The following is an 18,326-nucleotide window of genomic DNA, read 5'->3' as shown; positions in this document are numbered from 1 at the left end:
CAGCTCCGCCTGCAAGGATTCCTGAACCGGAGGAGGAGAACGGCGCTCAGGCGGGATTAGTGCTGAAGTGTCTGCCGGATAAAATGATTCCCAAGGATAAGAGGAGGAGCCGGACACAACCCATCCGCCTCTCAGGATTGGCCGGATCAGGAGATGAAGAAAATAAATCTCAGGTAATAGAAAAGAATATGAGACTTTGATAGCGGGAGGGGCTTCTGTCAGGACATGCTGGGACTTTTAGTGCTTTCCCAACTAGGGAGCCAATAAAGAAGGCAAAATGTACAAAGAGCTGACACTCATCCAGTAATCAGCACTAGGAAAGGGAACAGACTTCTCCGCCAGCGTTAGAAGAAGGGCTCCTCTCCTTTACACTCTGATCTCTGAAGAGCGATCGACATTCTTCCAACCATTCAAATTAAATACACAGCCCAAAAAGAATTCTCTTGCCTTTGGGGTGAGGAGTCAAAGGATGAGCTTTGTGTTATTTGGATATACGGTATTTATCGGCGTATAAAATGCACCTTCACTTTAAGAGGGAAGTTTCTGGGGGGGGGGGGGGGGGGGATTAACATTTGAAATAAAGAACTAAAAGCAAAATAAGGGTCAGTGCCCATAAATGCAGCCCAATCAGTGCCAATCTGAAGCCTCACCACTGCCATAAATGCAGCCCAGTGCCAATCTGAAGCCTCACCACTGCCATAAATGCAGCCCAGTGCCAATCTGAAGCCTTACCACTGCCATAAATGCAGCCCAGTGCCAATCTGAAGCCTCACCACTGCCATAAATGCAGCCCAGTGCCAATCTGAAGCCTCACCACTGCCATAAATGCAGCCCAGTGCCAATCTGAAGCCTCACCACTGCAATAAATGCAGCCCAGTGCCAATCTGCACCACTGCCATAAATGCAGCCCAGTGCCAATCTGCACCACTGCCATAAATGCAGCCCAGTGCCAATCTGCACCACTGCCATAAATGCAGCCCAGTGCCCATCTGAAGCCTCACCACTGCAATAAATGCAGCCCAGTGCCCATCTGAAGCCTCACCACTGCCATAAATGCAGCCCAATCAGTGCCAGTCTGAAGCCTCACCACTGCCATAAATGCAGCCCAATCAGTGCCAGTCTGAAGCCTCACCACTGCCACAAATGCAGCCTGATTGATACCCATCTGTAGCCTTGAAGGAGACAGGGAGTGGGGCAGGACAAGCAACAACAGATTACATACAAGAGAATCTCCTGATTACTTGGTGGCCTTTAATACAAAGTCCCGCCTTCAATCACAGGCAGAACAGTCGTCCAATGGCAGCGCAGGCAACGGCACTTCCTATTAGAGGCCGCAGAGTAAATAGGAGATTCTCGCTGTATGTAATCCGATGGCACTCGCCCGCCCCCTCAGGGGAAAAAATACAGTATACATCTTTTGTGACCCTAACACCACACACACCCCCCAGTGATGCTGTGCTTGCGTCCACAAAAGAATATATATATAAAATCTATGTATATGTCCGTGGGCCGGACTTGGGACATGCATGGCTTAGGGCAAAGGTTTTACATAAATAGGAAGCTGACCCATTATAAGCACGCCTGTCAGTGACAAATAGAGTGAATGAGGGGAATTTGGTTCTTTTCGCAGCTGTACGAGGGCGAGACACTGAAAACATACGAACAGCTGTGTAGGGAATACCAACTAGCCCCTCGGGGCTTTTATCAGTATCTCCAGCTTCGGCATGCTCTACAGGTACAGCAACAAACACGACCGCTGGTGGTAACATCACCGTCACCTTTGATGAAGGCGGTTCTGTACGCAGATGCTCGGAGAGGGCTGATAACAAAAATATATGAGGGATTGCTTGTAACAATACAGAACCATGCCTCATTTCGAAGTCGTAGGAAATGGGTGGAAGACATTGGGGAGATAGACGGAGACCAGTGGGAAAGGGCGCTTGAATCTGTTCCTGTGGTGTCCGTCTCGGCGTCCCATAAATTGTCGCAACTCTTTATTCTACACAGGGCCTATAGAACAGCGCCACAACTGCATAGATGGGGAAGAAGGGATACCCCTATGTGTCCAAAGTGCAAAGTAGAACAAGGGGACTTCATTCATTTAATATGGAGATGCCCAAAGCTTCACAGGTACTGGGAGGAAGTCTCCCAGTGTATTACTAGAGTAGCATGGGTACCAGTCCCATTGGACCCTCTTGTGTACTTGCTAGGGGCTATTGACCCTGGAGAACATTCAGGGGGAAAGTACTACCGTGGTTCCCCGAAATTAAGACCTCCCCCGATAATAAGACCTAGCATGATTCTTGGGGAGGGCTGCAATATAAGCCCTACCCCGAAAATAAGTCCTAGTAAAATTAGTTTAACATTTTTTTTTAAATTCATTTTGCTGAATGATTGCAGCAGGTTCCCCTCTCCTCTCTCCTCCCGATGCCCGCAGCCTCTCCCTCCTCAGCACATGGAGCGGGCAGACGCCAGCGGGACACTGGCTCCCCCCTCCTCCCGCCCGATGCCTGCAGCCCCTACCTCCTCAGCGTACAGAGCGGGCAGACACCAGCAAGACACCGGCTCCCCCCTCCTCTGCTCTCCTCCCGCCCGACGCCCACGGCCCCCTCCCCAGTGCACGGAGCAGGCTGATGCCAGAAGGACGCCAGCTCCCCCCTCCTCTGCTCTCCTGATGCCCGCGGCCCCCTCCCCAGTGCACGGAGCAGGCCGACGCCAGCATGACACCGGCTCCCCCCTCCTCTGCTCTCCTGCCGCCCGCAGCCCCCTCCCCAGTGCACGGAGCAGGCCGACGCCAGCGGGGATCCTGGAGCAGAGAAGAGCCCAGGCAGACCATGCAACAGCCAGGAAAGTCAGGGAAGCTGCAAGAAAGGTACCCACTTTAGGATCATTGTACATACCATAGTTAAATAAGACACCCCCCGAAAATAAGCCCTAGTGTGTTTTAAATTGCCAAAATTAATAAGACCCGGGCTTATTTTCGGGGAAACACGGTATATGGTAACTAGACTGTTGTACCTGGCAAGAGCTCATTGCACGTTATTGGTTGGCCCCGGCGGTTCCCACAGGGAAGCAATGGGTTGCGTATGTTAACTCTATATTGGGTAGAGAACATCTGGCCTATAAACGATAGGAAGTTAGAGGGTAAATTTGAGGAGATTTGGCACTCCTGGTTGGGAGATGCGAGTGTCGCACCACCAAAACTGGTAAATGGAGAGATTCCGTATGTAGAGTGTAGAGGACAGGGGGGGGGGGGGGGGGATTAATAGAGAGACACTGTTATATCTTGGGAAGGTAAAAACGCATGTTGAAAATAATGTATTTGAATTGTTATGGATGCCGAATAGGCATGTGTATGTATTAAATGAGAAAAGATAAAAATAAAGTGAAGTAAAAAAAAAATGGAGTGAATGCAAGATAGCATTTCTATTCATAACCAACAGAATTGCTGGCTGGATCACCAGAAGTAAATCAAAGGGAGCCAAAAAAAAAAAAAAAAAAACACACACCACACACACTAAAATGAATGCAGCCATACAACAATCTAATACATTCTTGCTTTTGGGATTAAAAGAATAACTTCACCTTAAAAAAGCCCCCCCCCCCCACCCACATTGGTGTCCAGCAACAGTGCCCCCCCCACATTGGTGTCCAGCAACAGTGCCCCCCCCCACATTGGTGTCCAGCAACAGTGCTCCCCCCCCCCCCCCACATTGGTGTCCAGCAACAGTGCTCCCCCCCCACATTGGTGTCCAGCAACAGTGCTCCCCCCCCACATTGGTGTCCAGCAACAGTGCTCCCCCCCCCACATTGGTGTCCAGCAACAGTGCTCCCCCCCCACATTGGTGTCCAGCAACAGTGCTCCCCCCCCCCCACATTGGTGTCCAGCAACAGTGCTCCCCCCCCCCCCACATTGGTGTCCAGCAACAGTGCTCCCCCCCCCCCACATTGGTGTCCAGCAACAGTGCTGCCCCCCCACATTGGTGTCCAGCAACAGTGCTCCTCCCCCCACATTGGTGTCCAGCAACAGTGCTCCCCCCCCCCACATTGGTGTCCAGCAACAGTACTCCCCCCCCCCCCACATTGGTGTCCAGCAACAGTGCTCCCCCCCCCACATCGGTGTCCAGCAACAGTGCTCCCCCCCCACATTGGTGTCCAGCAACAGTGCTCCCCCGCCACATTGGTGTCCAGCAACAGTGCTCCCCCCCCCCCCACACTGGTGTCCAGTGGGAGGAACAATGTCCAAGTGAAAGATGATCACATGGATGCCCCCATAGCACCCAGCTTGCTATAGGGGTGCCTGCGGGAAGGAGCACAGAGTGCTGGTGAGCGGGGGGGGGGGGGGGGGGGGGGGGGTTACTGACCACTGAAGAGGCAAGTAAGCATCTCTGTGCGCAGGGTTTTATTCTCCAAAGCAGATCGCTCTTCAGAGGGCAAAGCCAGTGTGAAGGAGCCCAAATAGATAATCTAGGATAACCGACATGAACAGAAGCCGTCTCGTCCCCCGCTGCCATGGAGATGTAACCGCACACCGGGGAGCCACTTCTGCCGAGACACACAAACACGGCTCTCTCCAGACACCGAGGAGATGGATGGAACACGGAACTCCCTACTACAGGAGGGGAAGGAAGAGAACAATTACTACCAACATTCTTCTTCAATGGATGTTTATATAAAGCCCTCCAGTTATATGACAAACTATTCCTCACACAGCATTACATCACATCTCATATGTAAGGAACAGATTTCTGCCCCCCCCCCCCCTCTCCCAGGGCAACTGGAGGAGGCAAAGAACAATGGAGGATCACGTCAACCTTAGAATTTCTTCTAATGAGAAAGCAATACAAATTATATTTATACACACACTGTAAAATGAACAAACGTTCTACTTCCAGATTAAAGAGGAACTCCACAAACCAAAATCATGATTTCATTCATTAAAATTAAAAGAAAATGCCCCCCCCCCCCTCCATCCATGTATGTCTCCATGCTATGTTGCTGAGAAAGAGAAATGTTCGCATTTGTAGCGCTATACAAGTTACTCACGCGTAACCCTAGCAGCGGGAGGAGCAGTACCCCCCCCAAAAAAAAATTAGTGTCTAGCGGGATGAATTGTGCACAAAAGGTAAGAAAAGGGCCCCATCCAGCCCACAGTTCGGAGGCCACTACATTATAGTAAAAACAAAGAGTAATACAAATTGATACTTTAGCAGACGCACATTTGCCCAAGAGGGAAGTCCTGGGGCCCCCCCCCCCCCCGCCACACAGTCCTGGGGCCCCCTGCACACAGTCCTGGGGCCCCCTGCACACAGTCCCTCTGGCTGCTGTGCATGCAATCCAAGCGTTTTACCTTTGAATCTTAAAACCCCCAATTAATCTTTATTTAAAAAAAAAATGTAAAAAGACTCCCAGCTTTGTGGACGGATTAATTGCTATGAGTTGGTGCCCTTTGGTCGGGGTGAAACAGATCTGCAATATTACAACCACCACCCTGAAGAAGTGGCACTGCCCTGGCTGGGTAATCCCTTCCCCATGTCCTGTAGAGGCTCGGTCACTGGGTGAGAAGTGAATCGCAGCGCTCAGCCTGACACTCAGGACCCGACTGCAACCTCACTAGAAAAACAAACTTTCCATTCACACTAAACAGTCAGACCCACTTCCTGTGTAATAAAAGAAACAAATCTCTTCCAAAACGGAAAGCCCAACTTCCTAAAAAGGTTTGTCATACAGACGGTGGTTCTCAGCCAGAGAATTAGTCAGCGGCTCGCAGGCGGCGCGGACAAAGCAGACGGGCGCAGCTCCACAGAACGAAGAAACAATCCCGGCGATCTCCTAATGACAGGACTGAGGATTCATCTTCCGTACGGAGGGCTCAGCTACGTAATACAATAAAGAGGAGAAGAAGCAACGACTGAACTTGTACTGCCACCTAGCAACAGATCCGGGCTCAGCTGCGGCCCTTCCAGCAATGGAGGAAAAGAATACAAAATATGCAAGATAAAAAAAATTAAAAAAAGAAGAGGTCCTAGAACAGTCCTACCCTCTCACCCTCATGTTCCGTCCTACAACAGTCCTACCCTCTCACCCTCATGTTCCGTCCTACAACAGTCCTACCCTCTCACCCTCATGTTCCACAACACAAATGTAATACAGTAAAACCTCAGTTTGCGAGGATAATTAGTTCCAGAAACATGCTTGTAATCCAAAGCACTTGTATATCAAAGCATTTTTATTTTTTTACAGGGTATAAAAGGCACCACTAAGTGTAGCAATAAGTTGCCAAATGTTGTCCCTTTATTAAATGTAACCATATTGCTACACTTAGGGCTCTTTCACACGGAGCGGGCCATTTCTGGGTCCGCTCCGTGTGTCCGCCAAAGCTCAGCGGGGATCCCCGCTGAGCTGTTGGCAGATAGGGCGGTCCCCGCACACAGTGCAGGGACCGCCCTGTCTCTGCTCTCCCCTATGGGGGATCGGATGCAGACGGACCGTCTGTCCGTCTGCATCCGCTCCGTCGAACGGAAGAAAAATAGGGTTTCTTCCGTTCGGGAAAAGCGGATCCCGACGGACGCGGACGCTAGCGGATGCTCCATCCGCTAACGGACGCGATCCCATAGGGATTCATTACAAGTCCGTTAACGGACTTGTAATGAGCGGACGAACAGTCCGCTAGTGTGAAAGAGCCCCAAGAGGCTCCTCTCTTCTATACTTAGTTGTGACATGCCGCTGCTCTTATATCAAGGCAAAATATATTAAAACATTTTGCTTGTCTTTCAAAATTCTCTCAAACCAAGTTACTCTCAAACCAAGGTTTTACTGCATATTGGAGACCACATCTAAAGACTAGTAAGCTGCATTCATTTTTTTGTTCAGGCTTTCCTCCCCGTAGTCTCACTTTGTAATTAGGGATGATCTCAGTCGTGTTCGGATTGAGGTCTGAGCTATCCTGCCAGGAAGTGCTCACAGCACCGAGCCAATGGTTGCCTGCCTGACACCAAACACACCTTACAGAATGGCCACTGTGCCAATCCTCTTCCGGTGGTATACATACCTGTATATCCTCCAGGAACTGCACTCATGTATGTGACTGGACAAAGGATCACAGGCAACAGGTGCAGAGTCAAAAGCGAGTGGCTCTGTACCCAGCGATCGCTTTGACCAATCACAACATTACAGTATGTAAACACAGGCTGCAGTTAATAGTCATGTCTCACTTGGGATGGCCACAGATTGGATTTTCTTTCTTGCAACCACTAGTTGCAGGAAAGAAAAAAAAAAAAGAATAAAAAAGAAAAATCTCAAATCTTACTTAGAACACACACACACACACACACACACACACACACACACACACACACAGAATTCTAAAACCCTAGAGAATAAAATGGCGGTCATTGCAATACTATGTCACACCGTATTTGCGCAGTGGTCTTACAAGCGCACTTTTTTGGGGAAAAAATCACTTTTTTTATTCAAAAATAAAACAAACAGTAAAGTTAGCCCAATTTTATTTATTTTTTTTATATTGTGAAAGAGAATGTTACACCGAGTAAAATGATACCAAACATGTCACGCTTCAAAATTGCGCCCGCTCGTGGAGTGGCATCTAATATGCGGGCGCTGCTCACGCTTCTGTGCGCAAGCTCGCCGGGGCGCTTTAAAAAAATGTTTTTTTTTTGTTTTATACATTTTTACACAAAAAAAAAAAATGGGTCACTTTTATTCCTATTACAAGGAATGTAAACATCCCTTGTAATAGAAAAAAGCATGACAGGTCCTCTTATATATGAGATCTGGGGTCAAAAAGACGTCACATAAAAAATTTGTCATCTGAAAAAATAAGAAAATATGCCTTTAAGAAGCATGGGCGGAAGTGACGTTTTGACGTCGCTTCCGCCCTGCTATGGAGACGGGTGGGGGCCATCTTGCCCTCACTTGTATCCCAGCCGAGCAGGAAGAAGGACCCGATCGCCACTGCCGACGGCTCCGGTAAGCGGTGGAGGGTGCGGGAGAGCGGCGTGAGGTGGGGGCCTCTCCCGCCGCCGATGACGGTGATCTCGCGGCGAATCCGCTTGCGGAGACCACCGTTATCGTTTAAAGGACCGCTCACAGGAAAGATGGATATCTTGGGTTGTGGCAGCAGCTGCTGCCATTACCGAGATATTCATCTTTTAAAAAAAAATTACGTATATATACACACACAGTGAGGGGTCCTTAAAGGATCACTAAAGGAATTTTTTTTTTTAGCTAAATAGCTTCCTTTACCTTACTGCAGTACTGGTTTCATGTCCTCATTGCTCGTTTTTGCTTTGAAGTTGCTGTAATTCTGCTGTGATCTCCACACTTCCTGCTTGTCTGGCTCCTTATGAAAAAAACTCATGGGAGCTTCTCACGGTGGTCTAAGCTGTGTGTCTAAAACTCCTCAGAACCAATCAGATTCATTTTAAAAACAAAAACACTGCCCTGGATTTGTTTGCTTTTGTTCTGTGGGTCTCTTTACTTCACATAAACATGAAACCAGTTTAAAACCGAAAGTGAAACTAGAGGCACATTATATGATAGAATTTAATCTATTTTTAACCACTTCGTTACTAAGCCTGTTTTTCAGATTCAGTGTTTACGAGACTAAAACAGTTTTTTTTGCTAGAATATTACTTAAAACCCCCAAACATTATATATATATTTTTTTCTAACACCCTAGAGAATAAAATGGCAGTCATTGCAATACTGTTTGTCACACCGTATTTGCGCAGCGGTCTTACAAGCGCACTTTTTTTGGAAAAAATTCACTTTTTTAAATTAAAAAATAACACAACAATAAATTTGGCCCAATTTTTTTATATATTGTGAAAGATAATGTTACGCCGAGTAAAATGATACCAAACATGTCACGCTTAAAAATTGAGCCCGCTCGTGGCATGGCGTCAAACTTTTACCCTTAAAAATCTTGATAGGCGACGTTTAAAAAATTCTACAGGTTGCATTTTTTGAGTTACGGAGTAGGCCTAAGGCTAAAATTATTGCTCTCGCTCTAACGATCGCGGCGATACCTCACTTGTGTGGTTTGAATACCGTTTTCATATGTCGGCGCTACTCGCGTATACGTTCGCTTCTACGCGCGAGCTCGACGGGGCGCTTTAAAAAAAATTTTTTTTTGCTTTTCGCATTTATTTTTACTTATTTTACAATTTTTAACACTGAAATAAAAAAAATAAAAAAATTATCACTTTTATTCCTATTACAAGGAATGTAAACATCCCTTGTAATAAGAAAAAAGCATGACAGGTCCTCTTAAATATGAGATCTGGGGTCAAAAAGACCTCAGATCTCATATTTGGGCTTAAATGCAAAAAGAAAAAAAAAAAAATTTGGAAATGTCATTTTTTCAAATGACAAAAAAAAAAAAAAATGTCTCTTTAAGAGGCTAGGCGGGACTGACGTTTTGACGTCACTTCCGCCCAGCAGAGCTATGGGGGACGGGCGAAGGAGATTTTTCCTTCAGTCTCGTCCCCGCTCAGCTGCCGGATGGTCACGATCCCCTCCGCCGCTACCGACGGCTCCGGTAAGCGGCGGAGGGCGCGGGACAGCGGCGGGAGGGGGGGGGCCCTCTCCCGCCACCGATAACGGCGATCTCGCGGCGAATCCGCCGCGGAGACCGCCGTTATCGTGTACAGGACCGTCGGCACTAAAGATGGATACCTCAGTTGTGACAGCAGCTGCTGCCGTTACCGAGATATCCATCTTTAAAAACAGGACGTATTTTGACAATGGGCTGGAAAGCAAGTGGTTAATCATTTTTAAAAGGAATCAGTTAACTTTTATGTCTCTATACCCTGTAAACAGTCATTTCAGAAAAAAAAAAAATTCCTTTAGTGACCCTTTAAGTGGTTAATGAGAGGGGAGGGCAGGTACCTGGTTTTCGCAGGTCCCCAACATGTTCTCTTTCCCCTTCCTCCCTGCAGTCTTCTGGAACACATCACAGGTCCCAGAAGACTGTGGGACCAGTCACAATGCACAAAGTGGCATGTGCAGCGCAGCCGCAGGCCGCCACAGCCGGGTGCCCACAGTTGAGATGCTGGCACCGTGGAACAGAGCCGTGAGGGAAGGAACGGCTCGGATGACCACACCGCTGGATCGCAGGACAGGCGACTGCTTATAAAAAGTCACCTACAGATTTTGTAGCTGCCGACTTTTATTAAAAACACAAAATTTATTGGAGCGCCTCTCTAAAGTGGATTTTAAGTGCAGAGACTTTTCCCTTTATTGCAGATGGTACATTCTAAAAAAACACATCTGCCTGGTCACAGTCTTTTAGAATGTACAGCAAGCTATGCATGCGCAGCTCTGAGTACAGTCTCAGCATCCTTTGTGCCGCGATGAATGAACTATATAGGAGTTACATCCTCCTGTGCTGACCAATCAATGCAACCCAAGACCCGGAAACAAGCCAAGGAGAAGACGACGTAGGCACCAAATATTTGAAGTTGGGAGGTTAGTATTGCAGCGTTTAGTTCGGCATTAAAAAGACCCAAAGTAGTCGATTGGCGGGGCGGATGTATTAAACCAAAAGAGCAAAAACACAGGAAAGTAACTTTACCTTATCAGACGTCTGTGCGCACTTTGTTAGAGGTAACCTAGAAAAGAGAAATATACCATAAGTACGGATCTTGATAAAATAGATTTGCCCTTATAAAGTTCTCACCCGGATCGCACACATTTTACAATTACAATTAAACTAGAAAGAAGAAAAAATTGCAATTCTTGTGGAAAAACATTTATAGATAAAGATGTTACATTCTTCTCATTCAGCCCCCCCATAATACAGAGGAGGGCAGGAAGTCTAGAGATATTACTGCATAGTCTTTGTTTCTCTATCAGTGCAGAACGGCTGCCAGGGTCACATACACAGCAGCAAGGCCGGCTTCCAGACCATAATATGCTCAGCTCTCCATTATCCCAATACCAGTTCCAAACAGTCATTTCTCCACTCTAAGCAGGCGGATGAACACCGCTCAGGTCCCTCAGGTGTGACTTTGGACGTCAGAGTCGCATGACAAGTCGATTCCCAATGATAACCATTCATATCTGTGCGACTTCAAAAGTAGTCCCTGCACTACTTTGATGCGAATTGAGGTCCATAGACCATGTTTACACAGGCACCCCCCTGAAATCGCGGCCTCTTAGTTTTCACGTCTCCCACTCGGTGGTGCCTTGCTTTGGGGGGGGGGGGGGGGAATAAAATAAAAAATCGGTGCTCCCCAGCCGTAGGTCCCCCAGACAACAAACTGCACACTTGTAGAGAAGAAATGGGGCTACATGTGTGCCAAGTTCCGGGTCCAGGGGACCTACGACCGGCAGATACCGGGCCCCCAAAGTCACCAGAGAAATGACTGTTTAAAAAACGGAGTCTATGAAAGTGGTGGGGAAGAAAAAAAAAAAAAAAAGGGGGGGTGCTCGCCGGCCGTAGGTCCCCCGGACAACAAACTTTGCACACTTGAAGAGGGGGACCTACGGCGGGCTGGTACCAGGTCCCCAAAGTCCGGGAGATCAAACGCAAAAAGGTGACTCGAGTATAAGCAGAGGAGGGGCATTTTCAGCCAAAAAAAAAAAAAAAGTGCTGAAAAACTCAGTATAAAAAAATTAAAAATAATAAATAAGACATTTTTTAAAGTACAGAAAACTACTTGTTCCTCCTGCTTTGCCAAAGTACCCCCCCCCCCCCCGGACTACACAACACCCTGTGATACAAAGAGACAGAAGTAATATCCAGAAAGATCAAGGGTACCTTTACTTGCATGTTCAAGAGACAAAACAGGGAAAATACACATGTATTGCAGAGATGTGCTGAATAATTTTTATGTGCAGACACACAACACACACACACACACACACACAAACACACAAAGTTGTGTTCCGTTTAGCAGCTTAAAGCGGTGGTTCACCCTAATAAAACATTTTTTTTTTCCATCATTAAATTGGGCATAGTAGCGCGAGCTACAGTATGCCTGTAATTATTTTTTTAGCCCGGTACTCACTGTGCAATCCTAGCGAGACGATTCTGACTCCCCGCGGGGAATGGGCGTTCCTATCAAGAGGGAGGATGATTGACGGCCGGCTATGGCGCGTCACGCTTCTCCGGAAATAGCCAAAATAGGACTTGGCGCTTCACGGCGCCTGCGCATAGTCTGTGCGCAGGCACCGTGAAGAGTCGAGACCTACTCCGGCTATCTTCGGGGAGCATGACGTGCCAGAGCCGGCCGTCAATCATGCTCCCTCTGGATAGGAACGCCCATTCCCCGCGGGGAGTGGGAATCGTCTCGCTACGATTGCACAGTGAGTACCGGGCTAAAAAAATAAATACAGGCATACTGTAGCTCGCGCTTCTATGCCTAATTTAATGATGGAAAGTTGTCAATAAGGGTGAACCACCGCTTTAAGTTGCCGCAGAGTCACAAAGTACCATGTGTGGGTTTTACTCACACTACCCACTCTATTCAGACATATGCAACCGGCCGGCCGAGCACTCAGGACTGATTTCACACAGACACTTTCCACATTATGTCACACAGACACTTTCCACATTATGTCACACAGACACTTTCCACATTATTGATGAAGTAGCAATTAAAGTATAAAAAAAAAAAAAAGGAAGGAAGAAGAAGACAAAAGCCGCCTCTTTGCTCAGCATTCACATTACAGAGCAGCCAGAGAGCGGCCCGTCAGACGGCTTTTGTTTGAGAAATAGTTTGAGCATTGCACAATCCAAGTGACATCATCCTGTGCACAGCACACAAGGCTCTCATCCCTCGCAGACTCCGTCCACAAAGACCATCTGAGCCGCTCTACTCACAATGGAAGGGAAAGAAGAACAGCGAGGACAACTTCACCAAACCGAGATTCCAATACGAGCCGAGTCCTTAAAGTAACACTGTGGGTATAGGATTGGGTGTATGGATTGTATATTTAATTTATTTCTTTTTTATTATTGAACTAGATGGACTTGTGTCTTTTTTCAACCCAACTATGTAACACATCCAGAAGACAAAGATTGGGAGGGTACAGAACCGTCTCATAAATCAGCAATGTGGAGAGTTTAGAAGCTCCAATGACTGAAGAGTGATTCCGGTGATCAGAGACTTGTACCTTCTACCGATATGATAACCAAGGATTCTCCTCCACCAAAAAGCCGGACATGGAAAGGAGTAATTAGGTTCATAAACTGAGAAGACTGATCTCCATAAGGCCTGGTTCACACTTATGCAATAAAATAAAATGGCAAGTGTCCGCAATCCCCTCCTAACAATGAAGTCTAGAGGAGTGCAAGAAGCATGCAATGTGCAATTTCCATGATTTTATCTAGTGTAGGGCGAGAACATGGCAGCTTGTCTTCCCATATTTACAAACACATGCCGTGTGCTCCGACACGAGTCGCCCGTCACAATGCCCGCCGTGTGCGCTCCGACACGAGTCACCCGTCACAATGCCCGCCGTCTGCTCCGACACGAGTCGCCCATCACACTTATGCAATAAAATAAAATGGCAAGTGTCCGCAATCCCCTTCTAACAATGAAGTCTAGAGGAGTGCAAGAAGCATGCAATGTGCAATTTCCATGATTTTATCTAGTGTAGGGCGAGAACATGGCAGCTTGTCTTCCCATATTTACAAACACATGCCGTGTGCTCCGACACGAGTCGCCCATCACAATGCCCGCCGTGTGCGCTGACAGTCGCCCGTCACAATGCCCGCCGTGTGCGCTCCGACACGAGTCACCCGTCACAATGCCCGCCGTCTGCTCCGACACAAGTCGCCCGTCACAATGCCCGCCGTGTGCGCTGACAGTCGCCCGTCACAATGCCCGCCGCGTGTGCTCCGACACGAGTCGCCCGTCACAATGCCCGCCGTGTGCGCTCCGACACGAGTCACCCGTCACAATGCCCGCCGTCTGCTCCGACACAAGTCGCCCGTCACAATGCCCGCCGTGTGCGCTGACAGTCGCCCGTCAATGCCCGCCATGTGTGCTCCGACACGAGTCGCCCGTCACAATGCCCGCCGTGTGCTCCGACACGAGTCGCCCGTCACAATAAACCCGCCGTGTGCTCCGACACGAGTCGCCTGTCACAATAACCCGCCGTGTGCTCCGACACGAGTCGCCTGGCACAATAACCCGCCGTGTGCTCCAACACGAGTCACCTGGCACAATAACCCGCCGTGTGCTCCAACACGAGTCGCCTGGCACAATAACCCGCCGTGTGCTCCAACACGAGTCGCCTGGCACACTGCCTGCCCCGTGTGCTCTGACACGAGTCGCCTGGCACAATAACCCGCCATGTGCTCCGACACGAGTCGCCCGTCACAATGCCCGCCGTGTGCTCCGACACGAGTCGCCCGTCACAATAACCCGCCGTGTGCTCCGACACGAGTCGCCCGTCACAATAACCCGCCGTGTGCTCCGACACGAGTCGCCCGTCACAATGCCCGCCGTGTGCTCCGACACGAGTCGCCCGTCACAATAACCCGCCGTGTGCTCCGACACGAGTCGCCCGTCACAATAACCCACCGTGTGCTCCGACACGAGTCGCCCGTCACAATGCCCGCCGTGTGCTCCGACACGAGTCGCCCGTCACAATAACCCGCCGTGTGCTCCGACACGAGTCGCCCGTCACAATAACCCGCCGTGTGCTCCGACACGAGTCGCCCGTCACAATAACCCGCCGTGTGCTCCGACACGAGTCGCCCGTCACAATGCCCGCCGTGTGCTCCGACACGAGTCGCACGTCACAATAACCCGCCGTGTGCTCCGACACGAGTCGCCCGTCACAATGCCCGCCGTGTGCTCCGACACGAGTCGCCCGTCACAATAACCCGCCGTGTGCTCCGACACGAGTCGCCCGTCACAATAACCCACCGTGTGCTCCGACACGAGTCGCCCGTCACAATGCCCGCCGTGTGCTCCGACACGAGTCGCCCGTCACAATAACCCGCCGTGTGCTCCGACACGAGTCGCCCGTCACAATAACCCGCCGTGTGCTCCGACACGAGTCGCCCGTCACAATAACCCGCCGTGTTCTCCGACACGAGTCGCCCGTCACAATAACCCGCCGTGTGCTCCGACACGAGTCGCCCGTCACAATAACCCGCCGTGTGCTCCGACACGAGTCGCCCGTCACAATAACCCGCCGTGTGCTCCGACACGAGTCGCCCGCCACAATAACCCGCCGTGTGCTCCGACACGAGTCGCCCGTCACAATAACCCGCCGTGTGCTCCGACACGAGTCGCCCGTCACAATAACCCGCCGTGTGCTCCGACACGAGTCGCCCGTCACAATGCCCGCCGTGTGCTCCGACACGAGTCGCCCGTCACAATAACCCGCCGTGTGCTCCGACACGAGTCGCCCGTCACAATAACCCACCGTGTGCTCCGACACGAGTCGCCCGTCACAATGCCCGCCGTGTGCTCCGACACGAGTCGCCCGTCACAATAACCCGCCGTGTGCTCCGACACGAGTCGCCCGTCACAATAACCCGCCGTGTGCTCCGACACGAGTCGCCCGTCACAATAACCCGCCGTGTGCTCCGACACGAGTCGCCTGTCACAATAATCCGCCGTGTGCTCCGACACGAGTCGCCTGTCACAATAACCCACCGTGTGCTCCGACGGTCTCTTGGGCTGGAGCACCCCTCCCACTCTTCATTACCTCACATTAGTGGCCACTAGTGTATAGGAAGAATCCCTTCAGTTCTCCCACAGAGGAGTTTATCTCCCATGGTTGAGACCCAGGTTCTTTCATTCTATTACTAGGGTAGGACCCACTAATTCGGGGTACTTTGTCGCAGTAAGTGAGCTTCGCACTATATGACTATATAGTGTGACCAAACCCCCGTATTTTTGAATATGTTCAGGTGTTTTTAACTAGCCTTGCAGGACAAATGTCATTTTTGCATGTGTGCGCTATAATCTGTTTTGTACTGTATTTGGTCTTATAGCAGCACCATCTTACATGTATGGCATTTTTTGGCTGTGCCCCCCAAGTATCTTTTTGTATTGTGTGCTCCGACACGACTCGCCTGTCACAATAACCCGCTGTGTGCTCCGACACGAGTTGCCTGTCACAATAAACCCGCCGTGTGCTCCAAAACGAATCGCCTGCCACACTGGTTGACATTGCAGGCGAGTAGGACAGGTAAGTTTTCTTATTAAAAGTCAGCAGCTACAGTGTTTGTAGCTGCTGACTTTAAAAAAAAAAAAAAGGGTGTAGAATCCCTCTGACAATACAACCTGGAAGCCGATTGGTTTCTACGTAGAGCTTCGCCAGATTTTTCACTCTCCAGTTTTAGTAAATTAGCTCCCATGTTTCCAAATATCATGCAATTCAATGACCTCTAATCATCTGATGTACACTGGGATCATAAGAGGATTGCATTATATTTTAGGAACATCGAGAGTAACGCTGGATCATCTCAGACTGTTTTTGTAATATTCTGAGTGAGTGGCGCTCTCACAGATTCTAGCAGGAACACACATTGTTAAATACAGTGTTTTTTCACGTAGGTGTACACATGGGGTATTTATCACATCTAAAAGTTGTTCACAACAAATGGGACTTCATTGGAAAACAAAGCCTTGGGCTGTTTCCAGAGGCAATTTGATGAGGTTCTCTCCAGCCAGGTTCCTTTGGATATTACAGTTGCTGACATTTGCGTTTTTTTGCCTGGACCGTCACCAACATCTTTAGCGTCTGACGGGAAGCTGCAGATAACGTGAGCGGGGGGGGGGGGGGGGGGGGGGGGTGTCCCTGCAGCACAGACATGATAGTACAGTCAGCGTGTCCACTTCAAAAGAAAGCCGACTAATTCAAAGAACAGATCAGATATCCGAGGTCATGAACAATGAGAAAAGGAAACGGTTATAGAACATCATTGCATCCGTCATATAATGGAGGATAATCCTGGCTATACTTGTATATATATATATATATATATATATATATATATATATATATATATATATATACACATACATATATATATATACACACATATATATACACATACAACACACACACACACACACACACACATATTATACATACATATACACACACACACACACACACACACACACACATATATATATATTATACATACATACATACATACATACATACACACACACACATTAGGGTTGGTCACAGGATCCGTACAATAAATGTAATTCCACATCATCATTACCTCCATACATTAGTGAGGTGAAGATCTATTCTAGGAAATCAGACTCATCTAACACAGGCGGCACACACACCTCTAAGTGACTTGGATAAAGACACAGGACAGGATTCAACTAGTAAGAACCCTACAATATAAAACGTGTCATTCCTCTATTATACAGTATGAGGCGCACTCAGTCAATGGCAAATCAACAGAACTCAGGGCCCTCCATGCCGCTACACACTGCTCCATTACATAGGAACGAGTCATTATAAAGCCAGGCTGGATAAACCTGAATAAAAATAAATATTATTATTATTATTATTATTATTATTATTAATAATAATAATAATAGCTTAATATCCCAAAGAGGCATCAAATATAAAAAGCTACCACAAGCAGCACTTGACCTAAATCAGCATTTCTCAAGCTGTGCTGCATCCCATGTTTTTGCACAATTTTATGAGTTTCCAAAGGGTATATGTGCAGCCAATGACTGTTGTAGAATGGAGGGCAGGTAGCCCCTGGACCGTCGTGAAGGGGGAGCAGGGAGCCCCCGGACCGGCGTGATGAAGGGGGGCAGGGAGCCCCCGGACCGTCATGAAGAGGGGGGGCAGGGAGCCCCCGGACCGTCGTGAAGGGGGGGCAGGAAGCCCCCGGACCGTCGTAAAGAAGGGGGGCAGGAAGCCCCCAGACCGTCGTAAAGAAGGGGGGCAGGAAGCCCCCAGACCGTCGTAAAGAAGGGGGGCAGGAAGCCCCTGACTTTTGTGAAGGGGGGGCAGGGAGCCCCCGGACCGTCATGAAGAGGGGGGGCAGGGAGCCCCCGGACCGTCATGAAGAAGGGGGGGCAGGGAGCCCCCGGACCGTCATGAAGAGGGGGGGCAGGGAGCCCCCGGACCGTCGTGAAGAAGGGGGGGCAGGAAGCCCCCGGACCGTCGTAAAGGGGGGGCAGGAAGCCCCCGGACCGTCGTAAAGAAGGGGGGCAGGAAGCCCCCAGACCGTCGTAAAGAAGGGGGGCAGGAAGCCCCCAGACCGTCGTAAAGAAGGGGGGCAGGAAGCCCCCGGACTTTTGTGAAGGGGGGGCAGGGAGCCCCCGGACCGTCATGAAGAGGGGGGGCAG

General features: G+C 49.2%; 1 protein-coding gene across 20 annotated transcripts in view; it reads right to left on the bottom strand.

Moving 5' to 3' along the window:
* The window catches only part of MAP4 (microtubule associated protein 4), a 253,956-nt gene that overhangs the window by 195,334 nt on the left and 40,296 nt on the right, over positions 1-18,326 (bottom strand). For all 20 annotated transcript variants that reach the window (XM_040355307.1, XM_040355322.1, XM_040355319.1 and 17 more), the window contains exon 2: positions 10,598-10,634. The gene's annotated coding sequence lies outside the window, so the exon portion shown is untranslated. The remainder of the gene's footprint in view (positions 1-10,597; positions 10,635-18,326) is intronic.

Source organism: Rana temporaria, chromosome 5 (genome assembly GCF_905171775.1).
Source record: "Rana temporaria chromosome 5, aRanTem1.1, whole genome shotgun sequence".
Taxonomy (NCBI): Eukaryota; Metazoa; Chordata; class Amphibia; order Anura; family Ranidae; genus Rana; species Rana temporaria.
This window is presented reverse-complemented; position numbering and strand designations above follow the sequence as displayed.